The sequence below is a fragment of the Macrotis lagotis genome, chromosome 8 (genome assembly GCF_037893015.1).
Source record: "Macrotis lagotis isolate mMagLag1 chromosome 8, bilby.v1.9.chrom.fasta, whole genome shotgun sequence".
NCBI classification, from domain to species: Eukaryota; Metazoa; Chordata; class Mammalia; order Peramelemorphia; family Peramelidae; genus Macrotis; species Macrotis lagotis.
In genome coordinates, this window is record NC_133665.1 from 24,967,971 (window position 1) to 24,989,723 (window position 21,753).

Here is a 21,753-nt window from a genome sequence, read left to right on the forward strand (position 1 = left end):
TATAGTCCTCCTTCTTCTAATTCCCCTCCCCTTCTACTTCATCTATCTACCAAAAAACTGTTGCATTTGCAAAATAAAAGTAATGACTCTCATACTTTCTACCCTAAAGAATGGATAGGAGGAAAGTGCTATGCAAACAATAAAGCATGATTTAAATATTAAAATAATGTTACACCCTATGCTGGAGTCCAAAGGCATTTTGTATTTCCATAGAACAATATGGGTAGAAAATATATATAATATATAGTAGTGATACAACAAAAAGGAAAGAAAGGAAAAAATATTGACGAATCGTTTAAAATAAACAGGAGAGAGGAAAAAAGTTCAGAAGAATATAAACAAGTGAAGTACTAAAACTATCAAACTATATAAGAATTATGTTAAAAAATCTATATATGACAGAAATTCATAGTTCTACATGCAATTATTTCCCTTTCCTCCCCTCCCCTCCCCTCCCCTTCCCTTCCCTTCCCTTTCTAGAGTTTCTATAGGGAATGATAACATCTAGAAGCACACAAAATAGATGGTTCTAAACAAAGCATGTGGTAGAACAAAGATGGTTGAATAACAGGAAGGACAATGAACATTCCCTCTACTACAATAAGTTGCTTTCCCAGCCCAGATCTATATAGAGAAATATGATGGAGTTGGCCAGAGATATGCCAGGGCAGAGTCTATGCACCAGAACAAAAAAAAGAGGCATCAGATTACAGCCCAGAAGGTGTACATTTGAAAGTGCAGGAACAGGTCCCACCTGATAGCTCTGTTGCTCACTATTCAATTCTGGGTCATAGATTCAGGAAGGAATCCTATGTGCCTAGAGGTTTCATTCCAGAGTAAGGTGTGCTTACAGGTCCTAAGCTTCCTACATAGAGGGAAAAATTTTGATGCAAGCCGTTTTATGTTGTGTGGATCTAGAAGTAGAATAAGCTCCAGCTTCTAGTTTCAATGTTAAGTAAATTATTTGGAATAACAGACACAGAAGGAGTCCTTCCAAACTCCATTTATGAAACAAATATAATGTTGGTACCTAAACCAGAAAGAGCAAGAGAAAGAAAATTATAGACCAACTTCACTAATGAATATGGATGTAAAATTTTTAAATAAAATACTACTTAGAAAATGACAGCAATATATCACAAAAATTATACATCATAACCAAGTGGAATTCATGCCAGGAATTCAGGACTGATTTAATATAAGGAATACCATTAATACAGTTGATTATATTGATAACAAAAAATCAACAGAAATCATCTGATTATATCAATATATGCAGAAAATGCATTCATTTCTATTAAAAGCATAGGTATAAATGAATTTTTCCTTAAAATGACAAGAAACATCTACCTAAAACCACCAGCAAGCATTACCTGTAATGAGACTAAACTAGAAGTCTCCTCAAAGATCAGGAGGGTCCAATATTGTTGGGGTGGCTAGGTGGCATAGTGGGGTGGCTAGGTGGTGTAGTGGATAAAGCACTGGCCTTGGAGTCAGGAGTACCTGGGTTCAAATCTGGTCTCAGACACTTAATAATTACCTAGCTGTGTGGCCTTGGGCAAGCCACTTAACCCCACTGCCTTGCAAAAGAAAACCTAAAGAAAAAAAAATGAGCTGAGCCAATGAAGTAAAATTACAATTCTACCTGAACTAATTTACATATTCAGGCTAATACAATTAGACTACCAAAGAGTTATTTTATTGGACTCGAAAAAAAAATAATAACAAAATCCATTTGGGAGAAGATAAGGTCAAGAATATAAAAGGAATTAATTTTTTACAAGTTAAGGAAATTATAGCAATTTTAGATCTTCAACTATATTATATATCATTATTATTAAAACTATCTGGTAAAGGTTAAGGAATAGAATAGTGGATCAGTGGAATAGAGTAGGCATAAAAAACAGTCATAAATGACTATAGTATCCTTGTATTTGATAAAAGCAAAGTTCAAAGCTTTGGGGATTAAAAACTCACTATTTGGTAAAAATAGTTGGGAAACTAGAAATAGACCAATATCTTACATCATTTACCAGATAAGGTTAAAACTGATACATTACCTAGACATAAAAGGAAATATCAGAAGTAAATTAGAAGAACATGGACTATATGATCTATCAGATTTATATAAAGAGAAACATTTATAACTAATAAAGAGATAAAAAGCATTAAATTATATTATTATGTTGCCATTAAATTATAAAGCATCTGTACAAATACAACCAAGATTATAAGGAATGCAAACAAAATTGGAGAAAAATTTTATAGCTAATTTCTTAATAAAGGCCTCATCTCAAATATAAATGAATCAAATTTATAATGTTTCATTTTCCAATTGATAAATGATCAAGGAATATGAAGGAGCAGTTTTTGGAAAAAGAAATCAAACCTATATAAAGTCATAAGAAAAAATAATATAATCAATTAGAGGAATGGAGATAAAAACAACTTAGAAGGGGGAAGTGACAAATGCTGGAAGGGTATGTAAAACACTGGTGGAATTGCAAATGGATCCAACCATTTTAGAAATCATTCTGGAATGATATCCAAAGAGTTATAAAACCACATACTACCTTTGACCCAACAATAATACCACTATTAGGTCTGTCTTCCAAGGTGATCAGGGAAAAAGGGAAAAAATCCTATATTTTCTAAAATATTTATAGCAGCTCTCTTTGTGGTGGCAAAGAACAGGAAACTGAGGTGATATCCATTAGTTGGGGAGTGGTTAAACACATTTTTGATATATGATTGTGATATAGTACAGTTACTGTACTGTAAGAAAAACAGGAGTATTGCTCTGTAAGAAATCATGAAAGAGTGGACTTCAGAAAAGCCTGAAAAGATTTGCATGAACTGATGCTGAGTGAAGTGAGTAGAACCAAGAAAACATTGTACACATTAATAGCAACATTATGTGATGATCAGATGTGACAGAATTAGCTCTTCTCAGCCGTTCAGTGATCAAGGACAATTCTAAAAGACCTATGATGGAAAATGCCATACAGTTCCAGAGAAAAAACTATGGAGTCTGAATGCAGGTTTTTGTTCACTTTTCAAAACTTGTTTCTTTTTCTTTTCCTCATCTTTTCCCCCCCTTTAATTCTAATTCTTCTTTTACAACATGACTAATATGGAAATATGTTAAACATGATTGTACATGAAAAACCTATACCAGATGACTCACTTTCATGGGGAGAGAGGTAGGAAAAAACACAAAACTCAAAAAGCTGAATGCTGAAAACTATCTTTGCATGTAATTGAAAAAAGAAGATAAAATAACATTTAAAAAAGAAAAGCATAGAAAGACTTGCATGAAATAATGAAGAGTGAAATGAGAAGAACCAAGAGAATGTTTTATATAGCAATGGCAATAGTGTTCAAAGAGTGAATGACTAAGCTATTCATTCTTATCAACTGCTAAGGACTTTTGAAGGAAAATTCTATCTACCTCCAAAGAAAGAACTCATGTATGAACAAACATATGTATTGTTTGGTACCACATATATAACTATATCAAATATTGGTTTTCTCTAATTAGGGTTGGGAGGAAGGGAGAGAGATAGTTTGGAACTTAAAATGTAACCAAATAAATAAATAATAAACCTAAAAAAGAAAGAAAGGCATGTGACTTGCTCAAGGTCATATGCTGAGTTAATGAGGGACTTGGGACTTTAGATTGTCTTAAGACACTACTCATACCATGCCAAGTAGACCATGGCACTTTAAAGACCTTAAAAGTCAATCTCTCAGTTTACAGATGGAGATACTGAGATCTAAGAAGGTTCAATCTTTGCCAGCTGGTGATTATAACTCCTGAAGAACAAAAATTCATCCTTTCAATAGTTCATTCAGTAAGGCTTTACTAAACTATGTCTTGAACTGTGATGGGAACTATGAGGAAAGAAAAGAAATTGAAGACAATTTCTGCTATCAAGTAACTGAAATCTAATTGGTGAAATAGATAAGTACATGAAATAAAATAGAAGCAATTCAAAGTCAAAAAATATCAGTTTATCAGTTTATTATCAGTTTATTAACTTTATCAGTTAAATGATGATAAGGTTAGATATCAGGTTTGATATGGTACAATGTCATTTTTAAAAACTTTTATTAGTATTTTGTTCCTTTGAGTTCTCATAATTGTATGCTACGATAACTTCTAAAATAACCCAGAGTCATTTTTCAGCAATAAAACACTATCATGAGGAAGGTTTGATTTTTATGGATTATGTTCTGATAACATAATAATTTCTAAAGATTGGTTTCCTACTTGAAAAAATGTTTATCCTCCATTATTTATGACCACTTAATAATTCAAACAGAGAAAAAAGAATTAAATATTAGATTTAAGTACTCAAAGAAATTATACATGACAATACATTAATGTTACTTCCTTCTTGATTAATTTTCTAGATAATTTTGAACTTTTTCACTAAAATATATTTTTATCATTCTATTATTATGAGCATTTAGATAGATAGGCATATCTGAGAATGCTATTATTAATTCCATAGGTAAAGACAAATTCATTTTTTAAAATTGATTTAGACATACAAAAAGAAACAAATCAATTTCATTTTTCCAATTTAAATTTGTCTTTGGGTCTAGTAGTGGAAGAGAGATTGTAGACTTCTAGTCAGATGATAGAGGATAAGATCTGGGTTCTGGCACTTTCTAGTTATGTGTGACCCTGGGATATTCACTAAATTCATCTTGATTCTTGGTTTTTCTCATTTGTAAAATGGGAAAAAACAGTCATTAGTATACTTCCACAAGGTCTTTTTTTTTTTTGGTTTTTGTAAGGCAGTGGAGTTAAATGACTTGCCCAAGGTCACACTGCTAGGTAATTATTAAATGTCTGAGGTTGGATTTGAACTTAGATCCTCCTAACTCCAGGGCCAGTGTTCTATCCACTGCACTCCTAGCTGCCCCTACAAGGTCTTATGAGCAAAGTGCTTTCTAAGTCTTAAATTTCCATATAACAAATGAACTGCTTCTGTAAACTTTGACTACATTGAACAATTTCTGTGGCACATTTTCCTTTTAAGACCCTAGCAGCTTCTCTAGACTTGAGTGTTTCTTCGGTTTTCTTTGGTTAGATTTTGTTACTTCCCCAAAAAGAGCTGAGGGGTTTGTAATTCACAGAATATTTTTAGATTTCTTTTAAAAGATAGGCACTACGTGACAATCTACTAATCAATGAGAACGGTTACTATTTATGAGAATATGTATTTCATCTCATCAACAGCTGTAATATTTCATAGTTCTTTCAAGTAAACCATACTGGTAAACTGAAAATTCTCAACAATATTATTATTACTTTCTTCTGGATTTTCTTAGGCAATCCTCCATTTCAAATATTTTTCAAGATTATAAAAAATTCAATTGAAAGGGAAAAATCTAAAATATAACTTCTTTCTTCCTCAAATTGTTTTTCTTTCAAATTTGTCATTTGGTGCTTTGCCCTTTCAAATGAGTGGAAACTAGCTTACGGATTTTTGATTGCTATTATTAATAACCTAGAAAAGATGGCATAAAGCAATAGAAAAAGCATGGGATTTCTAATCAGACCTTAGTTAATTCCTGGTTATCCATCTTACTATCTGTGTAACCCTGGACAACTACTAAACTTCTCTCTACTTTAATTTCTTCATTAGAAAAATGGAGAGATTTAATTAAATGACTTTCAAGGTCTATTCTAGTTCTAAACCTATTATGCTATGATATTTTCCACTTCATTCAAATTTGCTTATAGAGGGTATGGCCATGAGGAGGTAGTCAACTCAACAACAGGAGAAGCTGCTAAGGTCTTAAAAGGAAAATGTGACTCAGAAATTGTTCAATGTAGTCAAAGTATACAGAAATAGTTCATTTGCTGTATGGAAATTTAAGACTTATAAAAACACTTTGCTCATAAGACCTTATGGGGGCAGCTAGGTGGTATAATAGATAGAGCATTGGCCCTGGAATCAGGAGGACCAGAGTTCAAATTCAACCTCAAATGCTTAATAATTACCTTTTGTTCTTACTTTGAAGATATCTATTTGTTCAAGGTATGAACATTGCTAATAACACTATATTTCAAATTTGAAATACATTACATGGTGAAGAGAACTTTTGCTTTGAGTATGTGGTGGTCCACTGTTGACCCATTGAGGATGAGTGATAGAATCAAAGCATTTTGAGATGATTGATTAAGCCATACCATTTGAAAATGATTGAGCCAGGTCTAATGTACCTCTGAGTCATACCATTGGTCTTAACCTTTAAAAAGGAGTAAATATAGCCAGAACTCAGAGATAGGAGACTTGGGTACGAATGCAGGGATAAACTTGAATATCCAAATAGCTCTTCCTAGGGAATCTCTTGGAGACAGAAATGGCAACAACTGGAGGCAGCAGTAGAATAGGGAAAACTGGATCAAATCTTCCGAAGAAAGGAGAAGGAATTGATAAGACTGAAGAAACAGACAGCCCTATGTCCCTAGGTTGAACAGAAACCATAGCTAAAAAAGAAATAAGCATTGATATAAAGCCTAATATATATATATATATATATTTACAGAAGAGGAAAGAAACTGAGATCATCTAGCTAAGGGTTACACAGCTAATAAATGTCTATGGATGGATTTAAACTTAGGTCTTCCTGAATCCAGACCCAATGTTCCTCTGTCCACCATACCATTAGTTGCTTTACAGTATCTTTCTTTTCTTCCTTCCATCCCCACATTTAGTTCCTTGAAAGCTGTTTTTGGTTTTTGGTTTTTATTCCCCAGCATTTAACAGAATGCTTGACCTTTAGTAGCATTTAATAATGCTTATTAATTGATCAAGGAAACCCCATTACTACTGTGAGTTTTGGGGGTTGTGAGATCCAGAGGAGAAAGTCTGATTCTCTGGCAAGGTCAGTTCTTTCCTCTTTCAGAGAAGCCTCAGTGGTGAGACTTCTTTAAAATTAGAAGATTGCATAAGGACTTAATTCAATTAATTGACAAACATTTATTTATTTGTTTGTTTATTTATTTTTAGGATTTTTCAAGGCAAATGGGATTAAATGGCTTGCCCAAGGCCACACAGCTAGGTAATTAGTAAGTGTCTGAGACCTGATTTGAACCCAGGTACTCCTGACTCCAGGGCCAGTGCTTTATCCTCTGTGCCACCTAAGCCACCCCTTGATGAACATTTATTAAGCACCAACTACAGTCCAGGCCCAGTGCTAAATGCTAACAATAGATACAAAGAAAAGCAAAAAAGCAGTTCCTGTTTTCAAGAAACTCCTAGTTTACTGGGGGGAGATAAGGTGAACTCTATACATATAAAGGGATAAATGGAGGGAAGGGGTCAAAAGGAAGGCACCAAGATTAAAGGATGACTGGGAAAGATTTCTTGCAAAAGGTGAGACTTTAGCTGAGACCTGAAGGAAGTCAGGGAAGCCAGGAGGTAGAGATGAATATGGTAAGAGTCCTAGGCTTGGGGGGGCAGCCAATGAAAATGCTGGTAGTCAGCAGATGGCATTGTAGATTGAAAGCAAAGAATCCAGTGTCACTGGACAATGGAATATTTAGAAGGAGTGACATGTAAGAAAACTGGAAAGGTAAGAAGGGGAGGTTATAAAGAGCTTTAAAAGCCAAATAGATGATTATCTATTTGATAGTGGAGGCAATAGGGAACCACTGAAGTTTATTGAAGTGGGGGAAGAGGAGAAATGATATGATGAGATCTATGTTTTAAAATGATCAATTTGATAGCTGAGTGGAGGGTGGATCAGAATAGAGAAAGACCTGAGGTGAGAAGACTATTGCAGTAATTCATTTGTGAGGCAATACTACACTAGGGTGATGGCAGAAGAAAGAAAGGGAGCTTATATAAGAAATGTGGAAAAAAAAGACTTTGGATATGAGAGTGGTGGGAAAGAGTGAGGAGAAGATAACACTTAGGTTGTGAGCCTGAGTGTCTGAAAGGATGAGGCTCATTTTAGAGAGGAGAGTTTTTTGACTTGACTGGAATTTGTCTGTCATATGTTGCATTTCTTGACTAGTGAAGGGTCCTGTCATGTACTTGGAAGTATTATTAACTTGAGTGTTCATCTGGGACCAGAGGTTTTTTGGTAGGGACCTGGACACTAACGAAATAGGAACATGAGCCAAAATGAGACATCCTTAAGATATATTCCCAAGATTTAATACAGTCTATTTAAAGTGAGATGTGGGGTTCTGTGCCATGGATTACTTACTTGTATTCAGTCATGCCTTGCTTACCTAGTTTATTATCTGCACCTCTGATTCCACTGGGCTGCTAAGTGGATAGAATACCAGACCTGGAATCAATAAGATCCAAGTTCAAATCTACCTTCAGACACTTACTTTGTGACCTTGGATGAGTACCTTATTTGTCTCAGTTTCCTCAGCTTTAAAATGAGCTGGAGAAGGAAATGGCAAACTATTCCAAGATCTTTGCCAAGAAAACCCCAAAATGGCTAGATAATAGCAGGGAGCTCTCCCTTGAAGAAACCCCCAATACCAATATAGAACATCAACTTTGTAGTCTTAAAAGAATTTCCGAGTATTGAATGGTTAAGTGACATATCCATGGTCACAGAAGCAATTCATGTCAGAGGCAGGACTATTATTGTTCTATTATGAATACAAATATAGGCATGCTCTTGAGGGACACTAACATTATTTTATTCTTACACTGAGGTTCTTGAAGGCAATGTTTTTTGAGGTCTTGAGTCTACTTCTTATTATTTTTTCAGTTTCCTTCGTTATCCAGTTTTCAAATGTCATTTCTTTCTGCTTAATTCCCCTTCATGCTAACACCTTCCATCTTTTGATCATCACCAATTTATCCTGTCTAATGTTTATTTGTGCATAGTCCTGTCTAAATATATTTATCTTATATGTCCTTTGCACATTGACTCCCCATTAGACTGTGAGCTTCTTGGGAGTAGGAACTGTCTTTTGTCTTTCTTGTATCCCCAGAGCTTAGCACACATAATAATCACTCAATAGATTCTTATTGATTTTATTTGTATCTAATGTGTCTGCCTTTAACAGGTTCTCTTCACCCAGTTCCCTATTTTCCTTGATCATCTAACACCCTGCCTATGGGCAGCTGGGTGGCTGGAGTCAGGAGGACCAAGTTCAAATTCAGCCTCAGACACTTTGATACTTTCTAGCTGTGTGACCTTGGACAAATCACTTAATCCTGATTGCCTCATATTCAGAGTCATCTCCAGTCATCTTAATCCATATCTGATCACTGGACCTAGATTGGTTCCAAAGGAGAAAGTAAGGTTGATGTCTTAGCACAGGATCCCCCTCACTCAAATCCAATTCATGTACATGTCATAGCATCACCTCCCTGACTTCTTGGTCTTCTTAAAGAATGAAGGACAAATACCAACAAGGTCATGCCTCACTTAGCTCATTTTATAGATGAGGAAACGACTTGCCCAGGATCATATAGTTAGTAACTGTCTGAAGTCATATTTGAACTCAGAAATATGAGTCTTTCTGACTTCAGACCAGGTGTTATCCATTAATCAGATAAATGTGCTATTTTGCTACCATCCAAATCTAAAAACTGTAGCATGTACCAAAATAGCACATTAATCTGAAAAATAATGCCAACCAATTCTCAGAAGACCCTGTTTTTTTATTTTTGAACTGTGATTCTTTTTCCTTGGTGACACTTTGGTTTCCAGTGACCTTGAATTTATCTTCAAATCTTACAGTTACCCAAAGAACTTGTCTTCATCTAATTATTGCTTTGGTAGAATACTAGATGCTGATTTTTTCAAAACCTTTTTTGAAAATCAGAAGGGATCTTAGAGGTCATCTAGCTCAAATCTCTTATTTTATAGAAGAAAAAAATTCTAAAAAATTAAGGAGGTTAAGAGTCCTCCTTAAAACCACAAGGAAATAATTTAAAAGGATTGGGATTTAGTAAACTGAGCCAAGAAACAATGACTACAATAATGCAATTGGAAAGAAGAATCACCACATAATAACTAAAAGTGAACATTGCAAAATTACAAAGAATAAACATGGGTTCCCAAAACTCCTTTGTTGACTGGGGTTTTTTCCTTCTTCTTTGTCTTTTTTGTTAAAAAATTTATTTTTGTCATATGGGATGGCTCTTTGGGAGGGAAGAAGGCAAGTAATAGAAGGGGAAAGTTAGGTGATATAAAAAATCAAATATTTCAATAAAATTTAATTTTAAAAAAGGGCTAGTATTTGAATCAAGATCCTTTGGCTCCAGATTTAACTCTTTCCACTATATTATACTGCTCTTCAGAAGTTAGTTGTTGTCTTGTATTTGAACATTCTAGATACTCTGATTAGGAGGAGTATGTCCCTACATTCATAATGAGTATGATTTTGGCAACATCAAAAGGTCTACCTAAAACTATCCCTATTACTATGTCAGTACTGTATATAGAAATTCCAAAACTGAAGTCACTTCAGGTCATTATTCCTTTGGATGGGAAGGGGGGAGGAACATTTTTTCTGTCAAGGATCATTTGGATATTTATAATATCATTCGAAGATTATATTTGGTCAAACATTTAATTAATTCAACTGTAAAAAGCTGCTAGATCTATTGAATTTTGAATTCTGCCTGCAGTTGCCTCAGCAACACCAGACCACCAGGTTTTGCCTGCAGGCCAGAGGTTCCCCACCCCTGCTTTAGAAATTCTCTGTTAAAATGCCAATTATGAAAATGCCAGTGCCTCAAACATAGGAGGAAAACTTGGGGGCACAGTGGACTTGAAGTTATTAATACCTGAGTTCAAATCCAGTCTCAGACTCTTATTAATTGTGTGACCCTAGACAGGTCAGTTAACCACTCTCTGCTTTGGTTCCATAACTCTGAAACCTACCTCATAGGATAGTTGTGAAGATCAATTAAGATAATATCAATGCAGTGTTATGCACAGAAATTGGCACATAATGGCACTTAATAAAGGTTTATTGACTGACTGGGTGAATATGTCAGTGATGGTTATTGTGTTTGTTGTTTTTCTTTTTATTCTTTTTATTCTTTTTACAAGCCATAGTTTGCTGGAGAGTGGAGGGCAAAAGAATATATTTGGAAATAAAATATTTAGAAAACAAAAGATATTAATAAAAATGAGATTTTAAGAATGTTAACATGCTTCCTTGGATCATTCATTAAAATCTTGGTGCAAATTCAAATGGAAATGTCCCTGTAGGCCATATATTGACTCAGAAATCCACAAATTAGGGGTGGCTAGGTGGCGCAGTGGATAAAGCACTGGCCCTGGAGTCAGGAGTACCTGGGTTCAAATCTGGTCTCAGACACTTAATAATTACCTGTGTGGCCTTGGGCAAGCCACTTAGCCCCATTTGCCTTGCAAAAACCTAAAAAATAAAACAAAAAACAAAACAGAAACCTACAAATTAACATTATCTTTGTTGCATTATATTTTTAATTATTTTAGAAAACATTTCTCAGTTACAATCTGGTTCTGGCCACAGTAGTTTTGCTTGTAGTATGTCATCTCTGAATTAAGAGTATCAGGTTAGCAGAGAAAGACCAAAGTCACAAGGAATAAAAAGAGCATATATTAAAGATAAGTTTGATCGGATTTGAGCAAGGGGGGAAAGTCTATGGAATGTTTTAGAACATTTGATATTGACTGGGGAATGCCATCTGAAGTCCAAGTGAGATATTATAATGTGGAAGAATCAATCAGCCAGGGGGAATAGAAAGGGGTGGGGGGAGTGTAAAGAAGCATCTTATAAAATAACTGATGCTTATTTAACAATTTTGTTTAAAGCTGGCCTTAACTAAAACTCTTGGGGGATGAGGGGGGAATTGGTCTTTTGGGAATTTTTAGTCATTCAGACTCTCCCTATAACCTTTATCATGAATTCTTAAGGATTGAACATTATGGATTATAAAAACAATTAAGTAGTCAAATTCTACTTGCCAAATATAAGAACTAACATACCAAAAATAAACTATATAAGCATGCTAAATTTCTTACCTGCATAATCCTCTTTGAAAAATTAACTAACTTCCAGTATTCTTCACACAAGACAGGAAATATTAGAATTTTTCTTACTTAAAGATCAGATACAAATTGTTTTTGGTTAAAAATAGTGTTGCTCCTAAATTAATATTCCAGAATTCCTTTTGCATCACAACACTTAAGTTTCTTCTAAAATCTTCTCATAAAGCTATTTGATACCACCCAAAGAAGAAAATTAGTTACAATTTTGAACCTTACCAATTTGTTATACTTCTGGGTAAGTAATCAGTTTCACAATCTTCCCAAATACTTTCCTATTACAGTATCTACATTAGTTTCAAAGCCACTCTTTAATACCATTAACCAACCCTGCCTGCCATGACACTATGACTTCCCCCAAGAAGTCCAGATACTTCATCTATATGTTGCCATCTTTCCACTTCAAACATCTGCTTTATAGTAATGGACTGCAACATAGAACCTCCATTCTTACAGATCCCTTTTCCTTAAGTTTAACATACCATAGGCTATATTTCCATACTAACAACAGACACAAACAAGTCTATAAAAAAGAGTCACTGTACTTTGCCACAGCTCATTTTTCATGTCAAGACCTGCAAGTTTCTTTGCTCACAAAATTTCCTGACTTGTCTAGAGTGGCTAGCAATTACTTCTAGCAGGTCTGTCATCATTTAGGGACACTCAGGTAGAAATCCCTCCTCCATCATTTCTTTCACATTAATTCATTATCGACATGTGCATGTGCTTCATAACTTTCTGGCATTTCCTAACTGCTAAATTATTGCATATGATCCTGGTTTCTAGTGTAGAGGGAGACATCTCATGGCACTTTTGTCTCTTGAGTGGTACCTTAAATAAGTCGATGAAGGTACTTTGCTTTTCCTCACATTGTACACCTGCTTTGTATCTCTTTTTGTCTTTCTTATTGCAATTTTCACTCATTACTTTCTCTCTTTCTCCTCTAATGTATAAAACATGGACTAGGCAAGGAAAGCCTTGAGAGTGTGTAGGCACATATGTGATAAAGAGACTACAGTTGGATTTTTCTTTTCAGCCCTTGAACCTGCTTCTCTGAGTAACACACTTAACTGCTCTTCTCTTTGAACCTCTCAAAAAACAAATTCCATCTATGTAGGGCATCTACATAGTGACATCTTGTGTCTAAAATCTTGGGATTATAAAAACATTACAGGAAATAAAACTGGGACCACACAGAACATCTGAAATAATCCCTATATTTTATAAATGATGAAACCAAGTTTCAAAGAGGTTGACTTGCCTGAGATCATAAAGGTAGGAAGTACCAGAGCTGGAATCTGCATTGAGGTCTTTTGACTCCAAATCCATTCCTCCTGCCTTAAGCCATGCCAATCTACACCATTATGGTTGTCTTTTATAGTAAGAAAAATAGCTAGTGATAACTTACTTCTCCAAGTAAACTTGTCCTCTATCTTTCTTCCTGCAAAATAGGTTTCACATTCCTAATCCCAATTCCCAATTCCATATCTGCTCTAAAATAGAGATTCATGGCAAAGTTAAGTGCCAGACAACTCTTAATATACGTCACTTTTCCTAATTATTTAAACATAAGAGATAGAATGGCATAGTGAATAAAGAATTTGATATCTTGGAGACTCTTGGTTGCATTTCTGACTTAACACATACTAGCATGATTATTACCAAGTCCCTTAATTTCTCAGTGTCCCTCCTACAGTTATCTGCTGATCTGTACTGCTGGAGGCAATTGCCACACTGAGAGTTGCTCCACACCAATGAAATCACAGACTTGATTTTTTAAAAAAAAGTAAATTAAAGGGTCAACTTCAAAGAGTGATTATAGAAGGAGGGAAGCTAAAAGAAAAGATTGATTAAAATGGAATATTCTGAAATTATAATGACCAAGTTTGAAACCAAAAAGGAGGTATGAGAAGACATATTCCATGTGCTATGACTTCTCTTTGAAGAGGCAGGGAACCGTGGATATGGAATACTGCATATTTCAAATTTTTTTTTGAGATTTTGGTTAGTTTTGCTATTTCCCGCCCCCCCTTTTGTTCTTTGTTATAAAGATAACTCTCTGGGAAGAGAAGAGAGAGGCATACATTGAAAAACATAATGGTGAAAACAAGATGTCAATAGCTTCTCAGATTCCCTTTTCACTAAATTTATGATGCTATGATCAAAAAGAAATTTACTTTGAAAAAGGATTAGAAAGAGTTTTGGAATAGTACTTTATTTACATAGACTTTTATGATGAAAAGATAATAGTCTTTTAGTTTTATAAGTAATATATATGCAGTGTTATATTGCATCTTCTCATTTGTATTAATTTATTCATTCAAGAAATATTTATTGAGCTCCTACTCTAAGAAAGGCACTGTGAAGGTGACAATCCTTTCTAAGAATGTTCACTTAAACATTCCAAAATATAAAATTAATATTTCATTTCTCATATGTTCATCATACTCATAATATGTTTCAGGATGATGAAGGTAGATTTCGATAAACTACCAAAGACTAAAAAGTTTTTAAAAAATATATCTGAAATGAAATCGAATTTCAGATTTCTTGGGAATAAAATAAGTGGGATTTTAAAATGACTGTTTTGAATAATACAAAGAAAAAGGTTTAAAAATTTAAATCAAAGTGTCTGAAAGTTTATACTTTTGTTATCTAAATCTGTATGACTTAATCAAGTTATGCTTGAGTCTTGTATTTGGTGATGACTTGGATGCTCCAAGGTTTAATATTCAAAGTCTTTCTTGCTGGCATCATAACATTCTTTGTATAAAGTCTGTGTCTGTAAAAACAACAGGAATTTGATTTCCTTCCTAATTGTCCTACTATTTCTCTCTTTGCCCTTCATTGCCAAACTTTTTTTTTTCAAAAGAGTATCACCATTCACTTTCCTCAAAACTCCTAGCAATCTAACTTTTTTCTTTACTCCTCCACTCTACTGAACTTGCTCTCTCAAAGACTACTGAAGATATCCTTTTCACCATCTTTTGGCCTTTTCTTTAATGTTATTCTCTTTGTTCCTGAAGCACCCTGTCCTTGAAAACACATCTTTCATTTGTTTCTGTTATTTAAATGACCCCCACTCTTTTTTTATTTCTCTACTTCATCCTTTTCTATCTCCTTTGATGTTTTGTTTTCCTCTTATTACCTAATTCCAGGCATTCTCTCTATAGCTTATTCCTGTGTTCTTATTTCTATGTTCTTAAGTCCATATTTTCTTCTGTTTTTTAAAAAAGAATTATCCATTTAATAACTTTAGTTATCACCTCTATTTGGATAATTTTCTAATTTATATCTTTAGTCCTTTCCTTTCAGTAAAGTTCTATGACCATACCTCCAACTGCCTCTCAGAAAATTTCATTTGGATACCTTCAGACTCAACAAACCCAGAATCAAGCTCATCATTTTTCCTTTGTGTCTGTGGTACTATCATTTTTCTAGTTTCTTCCTAACTTGAAACTGCATGATCACCTTTGACTTTTAAAAAAATATCTATACTGAGTCTCAATTTCTTCATCTGCTTTCTTAGCTATTACGAATTAGTCACAAAGAGATAATTAAAATTGTCTCTAGAATCAAATCTTGACTTTCCATGTCTTCAATCATTACACTAAGTCAATCCCTCTTCACTTAATGACTTAATTGTCTTTTATCAATAATATAATTGATAAATATACAATATTTAATTACATGGGAAATATATACTATTCCACTATTAAGAAAGTCTCCCCCTTGTCTATGTTCAGTGCTGAGCCTCCACCTCAGTGTTAGTGTGCATTTAAAGCTTCGAATATTGTTGAAGTAAAGTATTTTTCTAATATATAAAACCAATTCAACAGCATTTCATCACCCTCACTGCTGGCATAAGCCACACCGTCCTAGATGCTACAATCTCTCTGAAGGAAAGAGCTATGAAGCAACAATCCTGAGTGCAAGTATCTCCTATATGTTCTTAAGAGAAAGGACATGCTTTCTCACTGGAGCAGCTTTCTCTTCCCCCTTCAAGTATTTATCTCCTAGAACTCTTTGACCAAACCTGAAAACCACAATGGCCACTCAAATTCTGGGAAAGTGACAAGTATTTATGGTTAATTCTGATACAGAATTACATAACAAACTGGGATTTCTCCCTTTTTTTAATCTTTTTTCATCATAAGAGATGACTTTTTTGGGAGGGGGAAGAAGAAAGATAATTGGGGAAATTAAGGTAATATTTTTAAAGATAAATACAATTAAAATATATATATATATGCATATATGTATATACACATATATAATTTCCTCATCACATCTTATACTATCAGCAGAAATTAGATATAGGGTTAGTTTTGAGAGAGGCAAGGAGATAATGAATTCAGTTTTGTATATATTTGGTTTTAGGTGTTCATGAGACATAAATGTAGTTACCTAGAAACATAGAAAGAGTCCTGGGATGAAGTATAAGGGTAAAAATATGTATTAGGTAGTCATTTGCATGATGTTGAAAAATTAAAGTCAAGGGAGATAAAAGAGTATAAAAAGACAGAGGACCAAGAAGGAATCTTCGTTGGATACTCAAGCTTAAGGGACAGAAGAAGAATTAGAAGGCAAGAAAAGAGACTAGGTAAGAGATCCAGCACTTTATAGCCACTTCTCCTTTTGTCCAAAATTAGCATTATTCAGCTCAGTCATACACCATATTTCATTTTGAATTACATTTCCATGACCTAAAACACATTTATTCATATACAATTTCTTTCCTTTATGGTCACAAAATCAAATCAACCTGCAACAAACCATGATGTACTGTTGGGGCTAAAAGCAAGTGCCAGAAATATTTTTGTTTTGTTTTGTTTTTGTTTTTTTAGATTTTTCAAGGCAATGGGGTTAAGTGGCTTGCCCAAGGCCACACGGCTAGGTAATTAAGTATCTGAGGTTGGATTTGAACCCAGATACTCCTGACTCCAAGGCCGGTGCTCTATCCACTACGCCACCTAGCCGCCCCCAGAAATATTTTTGAACAGAGATGGCAACACTGGAATAATTTATTTAAATAGGAAAAACTCCATTTAGACCTATGAGCTTTAGTACATGGGTTAAAAATGTACAGATTATAGTATAGGGGGATTAATCAATAGAATTACCTTATCAATTTGATGAATTTACATAGGCAAACATTGCTAAGGACTTGCAAAGCATCTTTCTGGAGAATTTAGACATGCCCACTGGCACTTTGTTGAGAAAATTTTCATATCCATGTCTGAGAGTTCATCTCTTAGAAATATAGAATCTTTTGTACTGGATTACAAAGGGGAGAAAACAGATTGCTTTCTAGACTTTTCACTTTTTTTTTTCTTCTTCAGCATTTCTTCCAGAAATATGCTAGAAGCAATTAGTAATGGCAGATCCTCCCTTGTGCACATTGCTTAAAACATCAATAGCTTCCTCAAAGCAGAGGCAAATATGCCATTTCTCATGACATTTGAAGGAGAAACAGACAATCTCATTCCTGAACCTTGACCTTCTAAATAGAGGAAGAGAGAGATTTCATGGACCCTTGAAGGTTGCTTTATAGATAACACCCAAGTTTAAAGATTGGCTCTCCAGAGAAGCAGGACTTAGCAGATAGAAGGGATTTCATATGTGCTCCCAAAGTTAAAATGAAACCACAAAATAGAAGAGTCAGCAATCTGGATATTTTTCCCTCCCCTATTACAGAGAGATATTGAGACAGTATGGTTGCTTTGAAAAGGTGTCTCTATAGAGAAGAAAATTTTGTTGATTATTTATGGACTATTGTGGATACTTTGCATTTTCTTCATTTTTTATAGGGTGAAATGAAAGTTGACCTATACCTAATACTTGCCTTGTTATCTTGAATGCCTGTACGGGATTTAAGTACTCTAGTATCTGTAACTCTGAAGACCTAGACATAAAATATGTTGGACATTTGATGAGAAAATAATAGTTTCTCTATCAAAAAAAGATAATGACATTTGTAGGTTAGCTTCTAAGATCAGATCTGGTCCTTGTGAGCCCAGAACTTTTGGGTATTAGGCTATGCCTAACAAGAGATACGTATCTTACAAGTTTCCTTATCATGTGTTGGGAAGGGAATAGAGAAATAATAGACTCTTTCAACTCCTTAATCTCCTGAGTCATGTCTTTAAGAGAGAATTGAGGCTTTGTAGTTGGTAGCCTAAAGGATACTTTTCTCTCTCCCTTTTTGGCACTAACAACTATGGAATGTTTTTTCTTCAGAATACTTTTCAGTGCTGTTCTGAGAGAGGAGCCAAAAGGTAGCAGCAGTGCTCCTTTGTAATGGCTGCTTGAGCTGCTTCTCTGTTCTAGGAGGAATACCAAGGTGGCCAAGCACCTGGTGAAACAAGGGAGTGGGCAGTTATATTTGGGATGGTTTCAAACTAGTGTGGGACACAGAGAAAAGACATTTTCCTTGTCTTCAAATATTGAGTAATATTAAAGTGCCAACCTCTTCTGATTTATTGAACTTTTGCTTAAATGCCAAAAGACCAAATTTTCTTCTTAAGCAGCAACATGCTAGAGTGGATAGAATGTGGATTTGGAATCAGAAGATTATGACTGATACTAGTCTTGTAAATCAGAGAGAGAGAGACAGCATGGCCAAGGAAAAATGGCCCTAGACTTAGAATCCTAGACATGGGTTCAGATCCTAACTCAGACAATTAATAGGCATTTCATTTTAGACAAGTCATCTAACATTTTTATTCTTCAATATCACAATCTTTAAAATGAAGGAATTGCAACTCCATGGTCTCTATATTTCCTTCTAGCTCTAAATCTATGATCTGTAATCAAAAATACTCAAATGTTCAGTTTCCTCATCTGTAAAATGGCCATAATAGTGACATTTGTACTAACCACCTTAAAGGCTAGTATTTTTAGAAACTTAAAGGGGTTTTTAGGAAAGTATTTCATAAATTATAAAGGACAATAGAAATGTGAATTATTATTTTTAAAAAAGAGTAAGATGGGATCATACTGAAGATGGCGACAAGAGAGGATCATGTCTTAGGCTCTTTCTCATAAAACTTATAAACTAAATTTTCAACAGACAGAACCTACAGAGGGACCCAGTGAGGCAGTTGTCCTACTCAAGGTAACTTGGAAAAGAGCAGAAAGGCTCTGCACCCCAGGTTCGGAGGGGTGGCCCTCTGGAGGGGTGGCCCGCCAGAGTGAAAGAACTTCAGCCTCCTGGAGGCAGTCCCAGGGCGCTGGGAGCCATGGACTCACAGCAGTGGGGGAGTTTCCTGACCTATGCCCTGGGGAGTACAGGGCACAAATTGGGGGAACGGCAGGGGGCCTCTGCCAGAGGGAGCATGTGAAGCCCAGCCCTCAGGGCACACAGGGAGCAGCTTGGCCAAGGCAGTCCAGATCCAGGAAACAGAAGCAGGCAGAGCCAGTAAGCAGGAGCCCCCAGGGCATGAGGCCATTGAACCTAGGGAGGGGAGTAAAGAGAGAGACTACTGAGCTCTGCCCCTGGAACAGGAGGCTGAGGTTCTGACCACATTCAGATCCTGATTGCAGTCTAGGCCTCCCCATAGAACAGCAGCCCCCCCACCTCAGCCCCATGGCAGAGGGGTGCACATATGGTCATTCACAGATCAGGAGGGAGGACAGAGCCTCACACACTGAGACCCTTGTGGAAGTGTCCCAAAAGCTCAGGAACCACCCCAGAAACAGGCTAAGGCTGGGAAAATGAGAAAGCAGAGAAACAAGAGTAACACCATTGAGAAATATTTTGCCTGTGAACACAAGAAGGATCAAAACACTCAGTCTGAAGATAAGGAAGCACAAGCTCCTGCATCTAAAGACTCCAAGACAAACAGAAATTGGGCTCAGGCTATGACAGAACTCAAAAAAGACTTTGAAAATCAAATGAAGGTGTTAGAAGAAAAACTGGGAAAAGAAATGAGAGAGATGCAGGAAAAACATGAAAACAAAGTCAGCAGCTTAATCAAGGAGATCCAAAAAAATGCTGAAGAAAATAGTATGCTAAAAACCAGCTTAGGTCAAATGGATAAAACCAAAAAGTTATTGAGGAGAAGAATGCTGTAAAAAGCAGAATTGGCCAGATGGAAAAAGAGATAAGAAAGCTCTCTGAGGAAAACAAATCCTTCAGACAAAGAATAGAACTCAGGGAGATTGATGAATTTACTTGAAATCAGAACTCAATACTTCAAAACCAAAAGAATGAAAAATTAGAAGAAAATGTGAAACATCTCATTGAAAAAAACAACTGATATGGAAAACAGACTCAGGAAAGATAATTTAAAAATTATTGGAATACCTGAAAGTCATGATCAGGAAAAGAGCCTTGACATCATTTTCAAAGAATTACTACAGGAAAATTGCCCTGATATACTAGAGGCAGAGGGCAAAATAGAAATGGAGAGAATCCACAGACCCCCCCAAGAAAGAGATCCCAAAAAAACCAACCCCCAGGAATATTATAGCCAAGTTCTAGAACTCCCAAGTCAAAGAGAAAATATTACAAACAGTCAGAAGGACACAATTCAAATACCGTGGAGCTGCAATCAGGATCTCACAGGACTTAGCAGCAACTACATTAAAAGCTTATAGGGCTTGGAATATAATATACTGGAAGGCAAAAGGGCTTAGAATGCAACCGAGAATCAACTACCCAGCAAAACTGAATGTCCTCTTCCAGGGAAAAAGATGGACTTTCAATGAATTAGGGGAATTTCAAATGTTCTTGTTGGAATGGTCAGAGCTGAACAAAAGGTTTGATCTTCAAATACAGGACTCAGGAGAAGCATAGAGATTGGAGGAGAAGGGGAAAATATGAGGGATTTAATGATGATGAACTGCATTTGTTCCTGTATAGAAAAATGACACTGATAATACTCACATGAACCTTCTCAATTAACAGAGCAGGTAGAAGGAGCTTTTATAGATGAAGCACAGGAGAAAGCTGGATTTGAAGATAAAATATGGTGTAAATATGCAGTCAACAGAAAAAAAGGAAATGTAATGGGAGAAAGAAAAAGTAGAGGGGGGAATAGGCCAAGATATTTCATATAGTAAGATTTTTCTTTATTACAATGAGCTATTGCTATGATATGAAAGCGGGGAAGACAAGGGGGAATGAGGGAATCTTCGCTCTCATCAGAGGTGGCTAGGAGAGGAAACAGCATATATACTTAATGGGGTATAAACATCTGGAGTAAGAAGGAGAGAGGGGGGACAGGAGGAAGGGGTGGGGATGTGAATGAAGGAGGAGAGGATGGACCATGGGGGGAGAGTGGTCAGATATAATGCATTTTCTTTTGTACTTCTTGCAAGGGGCTAGGGTTGGATGGCCTGTCTGGGACCATAGGGCCAGATGGATGCTGGGCCTAAGGGATGGTATAGGGGCTCAGGGCCTCTTGGCCCCAGGGCCAGGGATCTGTCTGCTGAACCACTCAGCTACCCTACAGCAGAGTCAGTGAAAGGAGAGAGAAAATATAGTACATGGTAGTGGAGAAATATGAAAGGTAGGAGTTGCGATCAGCAATGGCAAGAGTGGAAAAATATGGAAGTAACTTTTGTGATGGACTTATAAAGAATGTGATCCACCTGTGACAGAGTTGGTGGTGTTGGAACACAGACTGAAGCACATTTATTATTATTATTATTATTATTATTATTATTATTTGTGTGGGGGGGTGCAGGTCAAATGGGGCTGGGTGG

At 35.6% G+C, this 21,753-nt stretch overlaps 1 protein-coding gene across 3 annotated transcripts in view; it reads right to left on the reverse strand.

Moving 5' to 3' along the window:
* Nucleotides 1–21,753, reverse strand: part of DOCK8 (dedicator of cytokinesis 8) — a 306,811-nt gene that overhangs the window by 273,738 nt on the left and 11,320 nt on the right. The window contains exon 1 of one of the 3 annotated variants that reach the window (XM_074196534.1): nucleotides 19,316–19,334. The exons of the other annotated variants lie outside the window; for them this stretch is intronic. The gene's annotated coding sequence lies outside the window, so the exon portion shown is untranslated. Of the gene's footprint in view, nucleotides 1–19,315; nucleotides 19,335–21,753 lie in introns of those variants that run through there. 3 annotated transcript variants of the gene reach the window in all.